The sequence below is a fragment of the Lithobates pipiens genome, unplaced genomic scaffold, assembly GCF_037356315.1.
Source record: "Lithobates pipiens isolate NorthernLeopardFrog02 unplaced genomic scaffold, aLitPip1_a1.2 Scaffold_16, whole genome shotgun sequence".
Lineage (NCBI taxonomy): Eukaryota > Metazoa > Chordata > Amphibia > Anura > Ranidae > Lithobates > Lithobates pipiens.
The window spans coordinates 350,513,715-350,530,218 of NW_027507748.1; the positions used below are offsets into that span (position 1 = coordinate 350,513,715).

General features: G+C 41.5%; 1 protein-coding gene across 1 annotated transcript in view; it reads left to right on the top strand.

The window, feature by feature from the left end:
* The first annotated feature begins 1,999 nt into the window (after nucleotides 1-1,999).
* MAN1C1 (mannosidase alpha class 1C member 1) overlaps nucleotides 2,000-16,504 on the top strand; it is a 160,655-nt gene continuing 146,150 nt past the window's right edge. Inside the window, exon 1 of the mRNA XM_077481894.1 lies at nucleotides 2,000-2,399. The gene's annotated coding sequence lies outside the window, so the exon portion shown is untranslated. The remainder of the gene's footprint in view (nucleotides 2,400-16,504) is intronic.

A 16,504-nucleotide genomic window follows, 5' to 3' on the forward strand; every position in this document is an offset into this window, starting at 1 on the left:
GGTCATGTGACAGCTGTATATCGATTAGGAAAAATATACTTGGAGTTTTTTTTTTTTTTTTATTAAAATATCTACAGTGCCATCATCCACCAACAGAAATAGAAGGGACAATGTAAATTAAACAGTGTGTGTTTAGTATCACTTTAACCCCTGTTTTGTTTCTTTTCCTAGCCCTACATCTTTGCTCTTAGTTGTACTTTTTTAATAATTGTCTAATACACGTGTCAGAAGGGGGCTTTATTCACTCTCCTTGTGTACCCACTTTTTTTCTATTTCTATTCGATGGGAAAATATTGGTCGTTTTCCATTCAAGAGTATGCTCAGATACTCTATGCACCCCATCCCATATATTTTTGTAGGCCTGATACAATATGGCACAAAATTGTTTCTAATTGTAAGTGGTAAGTAGATCTCCTGTGTACCACAAACACTTGCCCTAAAAGAAACCATTCACACTATGTCTATTTGCATTGTGTTAACACACCACATCCATTTGTGTTGCATTAGGCAAAGCACAAGCAGTGATATGCAACATTTTTCTAGGACCGCACATCCCAACAAATCATATATACCATATATACACTGTATTGTCAAAAGTATTGGTACATCTGCCTTTACATGAACTTTAAGGCATCCCAGTCTTAGTCTGTAGGGTTAAATATTGAGTTGGCCCACCCTATAACAGCTTCAAATTTTCTGAGATGGCTGTCTACAAGGTTTAGGAGTGTGTCTATAGCAGTGATGGCGAACCTTGGCACCCCAGATGTTTTGGAACTACATTTCCCATGATGCTCATGCACTCTGCAGTGTAGTTGAGCTTCATGGGAAATGTAGTTCCAAAACATCTAGGGTGCCAAGGTTCGCCATCACTGGCCTATAGAAATGCTTGATCATTATTCCAGAAGCGCATTTGATCAGACGTTGATGTTGGACGAGAAGGCCTGGCTCGCAGTCTCTGCTCTAATTCAGCCCAAAGGTTGAGATCAAACTTGCTCGTGCATGTCTTTATGGACCTTACTTTGTAGACTGGTCCAAATCATTTGGTGGAGGGGGGATTATGATGTGGGGTTGTCTCTCAGTGGTTGGGCTTGCCCCCTTAGTTTCAGTGATGTATATGTATACCAAGACATTTTGGACAATTTCATGCTCCCAACTTTGTTTGAGGATGGCCCCTTCCTTTTCCAACATGACTGCACACCAGTGCACAAAGCAAGGTCCACAAAGACACGGATGAGCAAGATTAGCATAGTACATTCAGCCTGCCTAATAATGGTTTCAATCTCGGTCGGTTCAGCAGCAACTGTTTTTCGCCAGAATTACACACAATCTCAGTGGCTGGGCATATTTGTAGAACACCCACTGTCAGGTCAGTATATCATATGGATCTGGCAGCTAAAGGGTTAAGCTTTTTTTTTTTTTTCCTTAATGTGTCTAAAAAACATAAAATACTTTAGGTCCTCTTTAAGAAGTAATAAACTGATCTATTCTATTTACTCAGAATGACTTTTACCACCATACAGTATTTATTTTACCTTGGACAGTTCCTTAAAATGAAGGTTGGCATGTTTGTCTCTAATTAAATTCTAATGCAATTGTGCAAATTAGTTGCTTTTGTTTTCCCTTTGCTACCCTGTCAAAAGACTCCTGCAACATTATACATTGCTGGGGTTGTAATTTTGTAATTACACATCTGTGTATATTTCCAATCTAAAATGAACTGTGAAGAAACAAAGCACTGCTTAGCTTAATTAGTGATATTAGGAAGCCGTTGCCATTATTTATCGACTATACTGATGTCTGCTGCTTCACTAGGCTGCCATCCCTTTTGCTCCCTGTGAACCAGAGAAGGGATAGGCTCCAACCCCAGGCTGCACACAGCCCCTTGACATGTAAAGACCATCAGAACAATCACATTAGGGCCAGCCTATAAGAAAGCCTTCTACTTGACCAATCCAAGCTTGCTTAAAGCTAACCAATTACAGCCTGGTTTACATCTAACCTCCTAAACTGTCTTCTAGGGGGTTTTAAATGTGGTACCTTAGTGTGATTCCTACTACAGCAAGCAAATGAACACACTTTGAGCAAGCATTTCATCTCTAGAAGGACCAACAAGCAACATTTTATCATTTATTCAGTGCATCTGACACATTTCATAATTTTGTATAAATAATGCACACTGATTTTTCAGCAGACAGCGAGAGCATCTGTATGCAATATCTGGATTTTTTTATCACAGCGATCTAAAGTGCTCAGTCCAGATAGATATGCATCGCAGGGTTAAAGCATCTCCTAGTGATTTCCCGAATGGAGCATGCAAATCTGATGGAGAGACAGAGGCACTGCCTGGTTTGAAAAGAAGTGGCTCCTGATCCTGCAGACGTTCCAGCAATAGATGCAAGGTAAGGGAATAAATGGCGTAGAAAAGCAGAGCTCCCATGGCAGTGCTGTTAGAATTCGACCTGCATGATCACTACACTGCTTGTGCCTTAAGCTGTTATCCTTTGTTGGAGGCAGCACTCCACTGCCAGGGGGCATAGTGGTCACCCACACCGCCTCTTGTCTGCCAGCTGCAATCAGACCGATAAATATACCTCTTATTTTTTATTAAGTTTCCCATTTACACAACTGCTGCACTTGATTGTTTCCTGATGAACATGTTTATGTACTGCTCCTGCTATTATAGAGCTTTAACCGATTCGGATTCGATGGCCACAGGATGGTTTTGCTGTTCACTGCTCTTTTCTGGAGACCATTTCCTACACTGGTAACCTGCATATATATTGCTTTTTTTTTTTTTTTCTCCTGTCAATTCTAAGTGCCGAGACAGATTGGATGTGCATTTTTAAGCACCTATATATCTATTGATCCAGAAATGTAATGGTAATATGCAGGGGGATTTCATGCGAATCCAGTAATGACAATTGGCTCCTGCCCCTTAATCAATAGTTGGACTGGCTGGGATAAAATCACACAGGTTCCCGATGTAATAAGCTGCTAAGCTTAGGACAATATTGATGGCTCTTGACATCTTAAAGCAGTTATTAATGTCTTACAGTTTTTGCCCCCAATGCTGTCATTTAAAGCTTTATACACAACGGTAGCAGTGCCTTTTAATTGTTCCTTACCCGTTCCCGCTCGGAATTTGGTTGCATGACACATGTTAATGCCTCTCATTTTTATCAAGTTGCCTAAAACATTTAGCGTTGCCCCTGGCAACGGCTGGATAGTACTGAGTAGTATAGACAGTTCCTATTTCAGACAGTAATAAAGAAGTGCTAATATGTCATTCTAAAACCGAAAACCCTACTAGCTTCTAATTAATTAATTTTTTTTAAATTAAAAAAAACACCAGCATGTTACATTTTGTGAGGCGATATTAACAATGTATGGTAAGCTTGTGAATTCTTAAAATTACAAGCCATTATAACAGGAGCAGTAACATTGGATAAAACATTTTATCAACTGTTATAATATCCTTTTAATTTTACATATGACTTAATAATATCAAAATGGCTTGAATAACTGCATATTTAATGATACATATGGTGCAAATATTTTATATTTCAGTACTGTATGCCCAGAATATATACTCGCAAATAAGTGTTGGTGTTGCCCATGACAAATTGGAATCTTCCCTTCATTTTGTAACTTGCATTGGAAGGGGTGACTGCTAGAAAGTAACAGCAGCTCACACACTGCCCTTGCACCCATTTTCTTTAAACATGATACCTAAAAACATGAGCTCTAACATTTGATTCACTATAATATTATATTAATAAAATCAGACAGGGGGTCTATTTTTCAATGTTTTCACCCAAGGTCCAAACAACTTTCACCCAAGATTCACACGTTTAATGAATAAAAAAATGTATGAATCTTGGGGGGAAAAGTTTGATAAATTGACCCAATAGGAATTTTATTCTCACCTGGTTTACTGATACTAATAACCCCTTCCCAACATAATTTCAGCATCCAGTATTTATTGTATATTCTGTTTTTTGTTTGTTTGGGTTTTTTCTGAAGCATTCTTTACGTTAAATATTTTTGTACTTTTTTTTTTTTTTCTGTAGCTTTTATTTTTAAATTGAGCTTATGTTACCAACACAATTTTAGTGTTTTAATAAACATACAAAATAAAATATTGTAACGGACATCGTACTTCTTTACAGTAAAAATAATTCTGTGTGATTGATGTAATCTGTCATGAGTATATGAACAGCAAAGCATTCAGAAAGAGATGGAATAATTATTGATTATTTGACTTCTCGAATTTTCTGTAAACTGAAATTATTCATAAAAGTTCTTTACTGCAGATTGAGTTTCCCATGAAAACCGAGCTAGTTATTTTTTGGGAAAAAGATCAAATATAAAATGATGGAACAAAGGAAAATTAGTCGGCTGTTAACCTCAGCAAACCATTGCTGTGGTTAGCAAATTTACTTTTCTTTTTTACATTTCTATTAAGTTAGTCCTGGTCAGTCTGTGTGTTAACCTTTTTTGCCAGGTTCATGTAAGATCACCAAAAACTCACCCAATGTGTAGGCTAAAATTACAATAGAGCTATAGTACTTCAATACCAAAAATAAAAACACTAATACCATTTGCAGTCAAATCAGTAAGAACACTATGGGGTTGATTTACTGTACTAATGGCAAATCCACTTTGCACTGCAAGTTAATTTGGAAGTGCAGTCACTTTAGATTTGAGCGGAAGATCTGAAATGAGGGGAAGCTCTGCTTATTTTGTCATCCAATCATGTACACGCAAAAATGCTGTTTTTTATATTCCTTGCATGTCCTCCTCAGGCCTACAGCAAGTGCACTTTTGGTGCACTTGTAGTGCAAAGTGGATTTGCCTTTATTAAATAAACCCCTATGTTTTCATTGCCTGTATTATCAGCACCAACACAGCAAGGAGCCCAATAAACCTTGCTCTGGATATTTTCATTGAGGCAAAGCGATGCTGCAAGCATTCTTTTGTGTTCACATTATAATTACTGGCAGAAGCATTTTTGAGCTTTACCAAAGCTGTAAAATGCTAATGATAGCTGTATGAGAAAGCCCCAAAAGTAGCAAGCCATTGCTAAACCAAATGAACAAATGGTTTCCCATCATGTAAATTACACATGTAGGATGTAGTGGTAATTAACCTCACATGATAGCACAGTGCTAATATGTATTGCTTGTGTAGCATATGCCATAGAAGGCCATTTATTCCATCTATTTAGCATCCATAGGCTATAGGTTTTAGTAAAGCTACTGCAATTTCCCATATAGCACTAAGCTTGAGATTCAGTGGCTTTCAAGACTAGGAAAGGAATTGATTACTGTGAACCTCCTTTAATAATCACAAATATTATTAAAGCAGTGATGGCTTTGTAATTGGAAGGAGGAGGAAAGGAGGGAGGTGCACCTAAGTGTAGTATTAAAACATGGTTTAATGCACAAAGGTAATGCACTTACAAGATAGAAGATATCATGAGCATATCTATAATAAAATTGTCATCCTCGAGCGGTGCCTGCTATCTGGTATTTCTCCAGCGTCCAGATGGCTGAGTTTTAAACGCTGAATCCAAACAGGAAGTGCAGGAGATCCAGGCTGCCTGGCGTGGACCCCACCGAAGGAAATTGCGTCACCCGGTAGGCGGGCCTCTTTAGACACAGTTTGGATCCCCTGCACTTCCTTTTTGGTTTCAGCATTCCAACCCAGCCTCCTTACACCATCTGGACGCTGAAGAAATACCAGATAGCAGCACCCCTCGGAGGACATTTTTATCACAGATATGCTTATGATATCTTCTATCTTGTGAGTGCATTACCTTTGTGCATTAAACCATGTTTTAAAACTACACTTGGGTGTAGCTCCCTCCATTCCTCCTCCTCCCATTTTTTTCAGAGTTTTCAGGATACGCTCTGGGGATGGCTGGCACCTGAACTTTTATCTGCCTCATAGTTGTCATGGACAACATATACCTTCACCAAGGTCTATTATAACAATTCTTGATCACCTTTACAGATTTTATCATTGTTTTGCACTGGGTTGTTTTTTATTATGGATTTGTAATTGGGAGCCCTTCCTAGCAAATTGCACCAGCACTTTTTAGTACATCATATGACTGAATCTAAGACTAATGATGTAAGTGAATTTTCGAGAACTATTTGTAAAGTGCAGAAGACACTTAAATTCATATTTTTCCATAATGTAGCTACAGTAAAGTGAATTTTAGGACTGGTCACTAAGTGGCTGTGTCCTATCAGTTGGTCATATATGGCATGACATGAGGTAGAAGAGTGTGCCTCAAGTAGTTGGAGGTGGTCATTATTGCAAAGGAAGATTTTACCATTTGTAGGAAAATGTCTCTTCAAGAAAATCCCAACCTGTCAAAGTACCAATTGTATATTGCTGTAACTGCTGTCTGCGTCTGTGACATATTGAAGCCCCCAGCTTTTCATTTACATCTATGAGGGTGACCTCTTCCTGCTAATATTGTTTTAGGAAAATATGAGCCTATCTCTATTCAGCCTTAACAATTTGCTTTACTTTACTCTATAGGCCCATATGTTTGGCCCACACTTATAGAAGGACATGAGCAGAAGCATTCTACGTTTGAGTAGCAATGCATTGGTTTGCTTTTGGCTGTTGTGTTAGCAGAACCAAGACCCTAGATAGCTCATTCCCTTAGCAATAGTTCCATGATATACTGAAAAATAAATCAGATTCACATCAAGAAATGCTTGAAAGCACTTAATGGAGTGGAACATGTTTACAGTACTGGGTGTATCTCAGTTAAGCAAACAGCTGACGTACATGTCATCCCCAACTCTGTATTGTGACTTGAACAATGATATAATTTTAGAATCAGGTTCCAATCACTAAGCCATTTAAGCAGGTCACAGTGCTTCCCAATGCTTTCTAAAAGCCGTGTAAGAGAAAGAATACAATTTCAAAACTGAATGTTCTGAATTCAGAAAATCCACATGTATCATTTTAATGATACATGCGTTGTGGCCTATATTGGCACACAAAATAAGCATCAGGAATGTGACAATGTATTTTGCTGTATTCCCGATTTCTTGGTATTTTACAGCAGTTTCATAGAAATTATCTTCTTTTTTTGATGGGGATTTATTAGATGATCTAAGACCTAGAAAAATATATAAATGCATTTCAAGCACAGTGTATGTATATTAGAAATGCTTCTGCATAGATAGAAGTTTATTGTTCACATATGTATGCTCATAATTTACACACAAAGAAGAAAACCAGCGTGATGAATTACAAAAAATGTATGCTGTGAAAGAATGTGAATCAAGCGCACAAAATGCAGGTACCGTATATACTCGAGTATAGGCCGACCCGAATATAAGCCGAGGCCCCCAATTTACCCCCAAAAAAACTGGCAAACTTATTGACTCGTGTATAAGCCGAGGGTGAGACATGCCTGTCCATCCCTGTGTGTGTGTCCGTCCATCCCTGTGTGTCCGTCCATCCCTGTGTGTCCGTCCATCCATCCCTGTGTGTGTGTGTGTCCATCCATCCATCCATCCCTGTGTGTGTGTGTCTCCATCCATCCATCCATCCATCCCTGTGTGTGTGTGTCTCCATCCATCCATCCATCCATCCCTGTGTGTGTGTGTCTCCATCCATCCATCCCTGTGTGTGTGTGTATCCATCCATCCCTGTGTGTGTGTGTGTCTCCATCCATCCATCCATCCGTGTGTGTGTGTGTGTCCAGCCTACCTGCACCTACACCCGCAGCAGATCGCAAAACGCAGTGCGGAAATGAATAGGGTTTGCAGTGTTAGCTGCATGGCAATATAGTGTGAACCAGGGCTGAGGACCCATTCACTTTGGCAGGGAAAAGGGAATAGTTGAGTCGCAGATTTATTCCCGCTGGCCACCCACACAGAGAAGACCATCCAGCAGCCACTTTGCGTCATAGCCACGACAAAAATCCCATCATGTTTAGTGGGCAGTACAGGTGTGTGTGTGTGTGTGTGTGTGTGTGTGTCCAGCCTACCTGTGTCCCGAGCCTTTGTCCCGAGCCTCCGTCCCGTGTCGTGCCTTGCCTTCGTCCCGTCCCGTCCCGTGCCGTGCCTTGCCTTGCCTCCGTCCCGTGCCCTCTTCGTCGGCGGCCATTGTAAAATTCAAAAGCCGCGCCTCCTCCTTCGCCTGTGATAGGCGGAACACTGAATTTCCCAGCAGCCTGTGTTCCGCCTATCACGGACGTCGTATCATCCTCGTCCGTAGTACGAGGATGAGACGATGCCCGTGATAGGCGGAACACAGGCTGCTGGGAAATTCAGTGTTCCGCCTATCACAGGCGAAGGCGGAGCCGGAGGCGCGGCTTTTGAATCATAGAATGGCCGCTGTCTGTCTGCTCGACACGCTGATCGAGCGGGCAGACAGCGATGACTCGAGTATAAGCCGAGGGGGGCACTTTCAGCCTCAAAAAAGAGGCTGAAAATCTCGGCTTATACTCGAGTATATACGGTATATAAAGCCTGCATTTAATGCACTCCACACAAGACAAGATAGTGTGACATATAATACAAAGAAATCACACAGATGGCTCAATTTTTTTTTTTTTTTTTTAACATTTCAGTACAACTTATTGAGTAATGAAGCCTTTTGTCAGAGTCTGAGCCATCATCATGCCTCCTCCTTGCATCAAGATAAAAGTGGAGGTGCTGTACCCACAGGAGGAGTAGACTACTACGATACACCCACTGTCAGAAATGTTCAGCGTTTTTAAAGTAGATTTGCAATTCTTTTCAAAATAGTGTATTGGGGATCTACTGTATATACAGTGCCTACAAGTAGTATTCAACCCCCTGCAGATTTAGCAGGTTTACACATTCGGAATTAACTTGGCATTGTGACATTTGGACTGTAGATCGGCCTGGAAGTGTGAAATGCACTGCAGCAAAAAAGAATGTTATTTCTTTGTTAAATTTTTTTTTAAATAGTGAAAAGTTTATTCAGAGGGTCAATTATTATTCAACCCCTCAATTCAACAGAATTCTGTTTGGTTCCCCTAAAGTATTAAGAAGTAGTTCAGGCACAAAGAACAATGAGCTTCACATGTTTGGATTAATTATCTGTTTTTCCAGCCTTTTCTGACTATTTAAGACCCTCCCCAAACTTGTGAACCGCACTCATACATGATCAACATGGGAAAGACAAAGGAGCATTCCAAGGCCATCAGAGACAAGATCGTGGAGGGTCACAAGGCTGGCAAGGGGTACAAAACCCTTTCCAAGGAGTTGGGCCTACCTGTCTCCACTGTTGGGAGCATCATCCGGAAGTGGAAGGCTTATGGAACTACTGTTAGCCTTCCACGGGCTGGACAGCCTTTGAAAGTTTCCTCCCGTGCCGAGGCCAGGCTTGTCCGAAGAGTCAAGGCTAACCCAAGGACAACAAGGAAGGAGCTCCGGGAAGATCTCATGGCAGTGGGGACATTGGTTTCAGTCAATACCATAAGTAACGTACTCCACTGCAATGGTCTCCGTTCCAGACGAGCCCGTAAGGTACCTTTACTTTCAAAGCGTCATGTCAAGGCTCGTCTACAGTTTGCTCATGATCACTTGGAGGACTCTGAGACAGACTGGTTCAAGGTTCTCTGGTCTGATGAGACCAAGATCGAGATCTTTGGTGCCAACCACACACGTGACGTTTGGAGACTGGATGGCACTGCATACGACCCAAAGAATACCATCCCTACAGTCAAGCATGGTGGTGGCAGCATCATGCTGTGGGGCTGCTTCTCAGCCAAGGGGCCTGGCCATCTGGTCCGCATCCATGGGAAAATGGATAGCACGGCCTACCTGGAGATTTTGGCCAAGAACCTCTGCTCCTCCATCAAGGACCTTAAGATGGGTCGTCATTTCATCTTCCAACAAGACAACGACCCAAAGCACACAGCCAAGAAAACCAAGGCCTGGTTCAAGAGGGAAAAAATCAAGGTGTTACAGTGGCCTAGTCAGTCTCCTGACCTTAACCCAATTGAAAACTTGTGGAAGGAGCTCAAGATTAAAGTCCACATGAGACACCCAAAGAACCTAGATAACTTGGAGAAGATCTGCATGGAGGAGTGGGCCAAGATAACTCCAGAGACCTGTGCCGGCCTGATCAGGTCTTATAAAAGACGATTATTAGCTGTAATTGCAAACAAGGGTTATTCCACAAAATATTAAACCTAGGGGTTGAATAATAATTGACCCACACTTTTATGTTTAAAATTTATTAAAATTTAACTGAGCAACATAACTTTTTGGTTTGTAAGATTTATGCATCTGTTAAATCCTGCTCTTGTTTAAAGTTTGAAGGCTCTAACTTATTTGCATCTTATCAAACCTGCTAAATCTGCAGGGGGTTGAATACTACTTGTCACTGTAGTTAATCGAAACTTTCATAGTTATGCACACATACACTAATTGGTAATATGACCAATATAGGAAATGTTGTTATATTATTACATCATCTGACTTATCCAGAACATTAACCCTTAACCTTCCCCTGCACTTCAGTGAAGCTAATGTAGCATAGATCACTCTCCATTAGCTTCTTCCACAGCGTGAAAGTGACAGCCGAAACCAGAAGTGATAAAGTGCTTGTTGCTTCTGGGCTCTTACTAGGCGTGATAAAGTGTTTGTTGCTTCTGGGCTCTTACTGGACATGCAAGTGGGTTAGTGGAAACTGGGATATATTGCAGTAGGGGAGGTCTGTGGAAGCAGTCTATTTTATTTTTTAAAAACATTCTTGTGTAGTTTGGGCTTCTTCTTTCTTCTTCTTCCCTATTTCTGACATTGGTTGCTTGCAAGTTAAAATCCAGATTTTTTGCTAGAAAATTACTTAAAACCCCCAAATATATATTTTTTTAGCAGAAACCCTAGGGAATAAAATGGCGATTTTATTGCAATATTTTATGTCACACGGTATTTGCGCAATGGTCTTTCAAATGCAATTTTTGGGAAAAAAAGGCACTTTCATGAATTAAAAAAAAAACTAAACAGTAAAGTTAGCCCAATTTTTTTTGTAAAGTGAAAGATGTTACACTAAGTAAATAGATATCTAACATCTACAGTGCCTTGCGAAAGTATTCGGCCCCCTTGAACTTTTCAACCTTTTGCCACATTTCAGGCTTCAAACATAAAGATATAAAATTTTAATTTTTTGTGAAGAATCACCAACAAGTGGGACACAATTGTGAAGTGGAACGAAATCTATTGGATTTTTTAAACTTTTTTAGCAAATAAAAAAACTGAAAAGTGGTGCGTGCAAAATTATTCGGCCCCTTTTTACTTTCAGTGCAGCAAACTCACTCCAGAAGTTCAGCGAGGATCTCTGAATGATCCAATGTTGTCCTAAATGACTGATGGTGATAAATAGAATCCACCTGTGTGTAATCAAGTCTCTGTATAAATGCACCTGCTCTGTGATAGTCTCAGGGTTCTGTTGAAAGCGCAGAGAGCATCATGAAGACCAAGGAACACACCAGGCAGGTCCGTAATACTGTTGTGGAGAAGTTTAAAGCCGGATTTGGACACAAAAAGATTTCCCAAGCTTTAAACATCCTAAGGAGCACTGTGCAAGCGATCATTTTGAAATGGAAGGAGTATCAGACCACTGCAAATCTACCAAGACCTGGCCGTCCCTCTAAACTTTCAGCTCAGACAAGGAGTAGACTGATCAGAGATGCAGCCAAGAGGCCCATGATCACTCTGGATGAACTGCAGAGAACTACAGCTGAGGTGGGAGAGTCTGTCCATAGGACAACAATCAGTCGTACACTGCACAAATCTGGCCTTTATGGAAGAGTGGCAAGAAGAAAGCCATTTCTCAAAGATATCCATAAAAAGTTTTGTCTAAAGTTTGCCACAAGCCACCTGGGAGACGCACCAAACATGTGGAAGAAGGTGCTCTGGTCAGATGAAACCAAAATCGAACTTTTTGCCCACAATGCAAAACGATATGTTTGGCGTAAAAGCAACACAGCTCATCACCCTCAACACACCATCCCCACTGTCAAACATGGAGGTGGCAGCGTCATGGTTTGGGCCTGCTTTTCTTCAGCAGGGACAGGGAAGATGGCTAAAATTGAGGGGAAGATGGATGCAGCCAAATACAGGACCATTCTGGATGAAAACCTGTTGGAGTCTGCAAAAGACCTGAAACTGGGACGGAGATTTATCTTCCAACAAGACAATGATCCCAAACATACAGCAAAATCTACAAAGGAATGGTTCACAAATAAACGTATCCAGGTGTTAGAATGGCCAAGTCAAAGTCCAGACCTGAATCCAATTGAGAATCTGTGGAAAGAGCTGAAAGCCGCTGTTCACAAACGCTCTCCATCCAACCTCAATGAGCTTGAGTTGTTTTGCAAGGAAAAATGGGCAAGAATTTCAGTCTCTCGACTGAAAAACTGTGCAAAACTGATAGAGACATACCCCAAGCGACTTGCAGCTGTAATCACAGCAAAAGGTGGCTCTACAAAGTATTAACGCAAGGGGGCCGAAATAATTTTGCACACCCCACTTTTCATTTTTTTATTAGTTAAAAAAGTTTCAAAAATCCAATAGATTTCATTCCACTTCACAATTGTGTCCCACTTGTTGGTGATTCTTCACAAAAATTAAAAATGTTATATCTTTATGTTTGAAGCCTGAAATGTGGCAAAAGGTTGAAAAGCTCAAGGGGGCCGAATACTTTCGTAAGGCACTGTATATCCAACAGTGCCTAGAGGTGATTCAGTTCGCATTGTACGCTATACAAGTATTTCATTTAATTTTTAATTTCATAACCTGTCATGCTTTGGAATGGCGACAAACGACGGTACCTGGCGATCACAGTGATACCTCACATGTGTGGTTTGAACACCATTTATATATGTGGGTGTGACTTACCCATGCTTTTTTTTTTTTTTTTTTTTGCACAAGCTTACGGGAATGGGGGCGCTTTAAAACTGTATTTTTTTTTCTAATCTATTTCATTTATTTTTATTTTTAATTTTTTTTAATTGTCTCTTAAAAAAAAAAAAAATTTGATCACTTTTATTGCTGTCACAAGGAATGTAAACATCCCTTGTGACAGTAATAGTTGGTGACAGGTAGGGCTGAAACAACTAATCGATCGACAACTAATTGATTAGGAAATTAATCAATTACTATTTTCATAATCAATTAATCGGCCAGTAACATAATGGGTTTAAAAAAAAATGAAAATGACCCCTTTATAGTACAAAAAGAGCAAATTGCCACTGTAAAATTTACTTTCACAGTTCTACAGTAAAAAAAATGAACTCCTTACAGTAGTGATTATCTGCTTTTTTTTTTTTGTACTATAAAGGGCTAATTTTTGTTTTTTCAACCCCATTATGTTACTAGACGTCTTAGGCCTGGTTCACACCTATGCGTTTTTTGGTGCTTTTTGCAGAAACGTACTACAGTTCATTTACATGGTTTCCTATGGGACACGTTCACATCTATGCTTTTTTCAGCCGCTGCGTATTTGGAAAGGGTAAGGGACTTTTTTTTAATGCAAAACAGCTCTTTTGGTTCAATAAACTTCAATGGAGAAGCTGCAGAAAAGCAAGTAATGCGTTTTTGCAGCAATTTGTGTTTTTTTAATCTGCCCAACAACAAATTGGCAAAAAAAATGCAAAAACGCGAATCGCAGCAAAATCATGTGCGCAAAAATCAAAAAGCACTGCAGAAACACATCAAAAGCAAACTGCATAGGTGTGTACTGAGCCTTATGCTGGCCACACGGATCAATTTTCAGATGAGAATATTCAGACGAAAAACCTTTGTACAGTTGCTGAATAAAAATGGAAAATTCCTATCAAAATACTTACCGTAATTTTCCTTTCCTGATGGACTCCATGGCAGCAACGTGTGGGTTAAGTCCCGCCTCCACTACCCATAGGACACTACTCCCATAAATCTTTGCTCCCTGCCCCTGGCCGTGTTCGGTAACTAGCCTACTCCAGCCATTTGGGAGGGAACTCCTGCTGCCATGGAGTCCATCAGGAAAGGAAAATTACGGTAAGTATTTTGATAGGAATTTTCCATTTTCCTGACAGACTCCATGGCAGCAACGTGTGGGAAATAACTCGCCAAACACACCCGGGTGGGCAAAAATGCTGAACAAAAGATTTATTTAACACTGTCGGCCGACAGGACTTTCAAACCAAAATCAACAGAGGATAAAGAAGCTGGCTCAATACAATAGTGAGACATGAAAGTATGAATAGAAGACCAGGAGGCCGCTCTGCAGATTACATCAGGTGCAACGTGGCGCAAAGCTGCCCATGAGGTTGAGAGACTTCTGGTAGAGTGAGCTGTAACCGCCTCAGGAGGAGCCAAGCCCTTCTCTCTATAAGCCCATTGAATTGCCTGAACCACCCAAGCAGCGATGGATCTAACGGAGGCCTTGGCGCCTCTACTTTTCCCGTTAAATAGTACAAAGAGGAAGTCAGATTGACGAAAAGAAGCTGTAATATCCAGATATTGTTTTAGAGTAACTCCCAAATCGAGTGGATGTGGATCTTGACTTCCAGCAGAATTGAAGGTAGGAAGAGTGATTTCCTGGTTTTCATGGAAAACAGAGGTCACCTTGGGGTTTGTCCCCAACATCGGAATTAGTACTACCCTATCTGGAAAGAAGGTGAGAAAAGGTTCCTTTGTACCTAGAGACTGAATTTCGGAGATTCTCTTCGCCGAAATTATGGCTACCAGAAAAGATGTTTTAAGGGTTAATTCTCTGATTGAGAGTGTTCTGTCAAGTTGAGAGAAGAAATCTAGAACCAATGGAAGGTCCCATTTGGGGAATCTAGGCTTCCTTTGTGGCCTAAGCCTGACTGCTCCTTTGAAGAATTGTTGGACCAAGGGATGATTGGCCCATGCGACTCCAGAAAAAGCTGGAATTGCTGAAACCTGGACCCGGAGAGAACTAACCGAAAGGGAGATATCCAATCCTGATTGCAAGAAGCTTAAGACGTCCCGGACTGTCAGGGTATTACAGGAACTGGACCTTGAAGACAAGTGATCTGCAAACTTCGCCCAAATTCTCTCATATACCCGGTTAGTACTGCTTCTTCGAGCACTAAGAAGAGTGGGAATGACTTCTTCAGGACAGCCTAAAGCCTTCAACCGTCCCCTTTCAAAAACCAAGCCTTTAGGCGCAGGTGATCCGGGCAAGGATGTAATCTCGACCCTTGAGACAGAAGGTCTGGCCTGGATGGTAAAGGAATTGGATCCCTGACACTGAGGAGCATCAGAAGCGGAAACCAGGGTCTGTTGGGCCAATAGGGAATTATGGCTATCACTTCTGCTGTCTCTGACCTGAGTCTCCTCAGGAACTGATGAATAATAGGAGTTGGGGGAAAGGCATAGGCCTTGTGGAACCACCATTTCTCTGTCAAGGCATCCACCCCGTAGGCTTGAGGATCCCTGTACCTTGAATAATACTTCTCCAGTTTTTTGTTGCAAGGGGAGGCAAACAGGTCGACTTCTGGGGAGAGCCCCATTGTCAGGATCCAGTTGAACACTTCCTCGTGGAGAGACCACTCGTTGTCCAGAAGTATCCGGGAAAGAAAGTCTGCCTGAACGTTCTGAATCCCTGGGACATAAGATGCTGTCAGATCCTTCAGGTTCCTCTGAGCCCAGGTCATGATCGGTTCCACCTCCTGGAGAAGGGATAGACTTCGGGTACCCCCTTGCCTTCTTATGTACGCCACTGCTGTGGTATTGTCTAGCCTGAGTGAGACCGAGGCTCCTGAAATCAGATGCCGAAAGGCTAGCAGAGCTTGAAAGGCTGCCCTTAACTCCAGGATGTTTGACACCGTCCCTCTGGAGGGGAGAATCCAGGTGCCCTGAGCCACTTCCGCCAGACAGTGGGCACCCCAACCCCTGTTGCTGGCATCTGTTGTTATTGTGACCCATGAGATGGGGAGAATGGAATGGCAGTTGCAGAGATTTTCCCGTTGGAGCCACCACAGAAGGGAATTCCTCATGGATAAGGTGATCCGAATCAGCTGGGTTTTGCTGCCTGACCATTGATGAAGGAAACCCTTCTGAAAGGGCCTCATCCTCCACTGTGACCACCTCACCATCGGGATTGTCGCTACCATAGTGCCTATAATTTTCAGGCACTGGAGAGCCTGGAGATGAGAGGCAGAGAGGGCTGGACGGATTCTGTCCCTGACCACTGACAACTTCTCTTCTGGTAATGAGATGGTGCCTCTGACAGTGTTGAATAGGGCCCCTAAGAACACCAGCCGCTGAGATGGGACCAGCTGGCTCTTCTCCAAGTTCAAGATCCACCCGAATTCCTGTAGGGTGGAGATGACCTGCTTTCTGTGTACCAGAAGTTGATCCTTGTCTTGAGCCAACAACAGAAGGTCGTCTAGGTAGTGATGTAGACGAATCCCTTTGGTTCTCAGAAGAGCTACCACTGCCAACAGTACTTTTGAAAATACACGAGGAGAAGTTGATAGCCC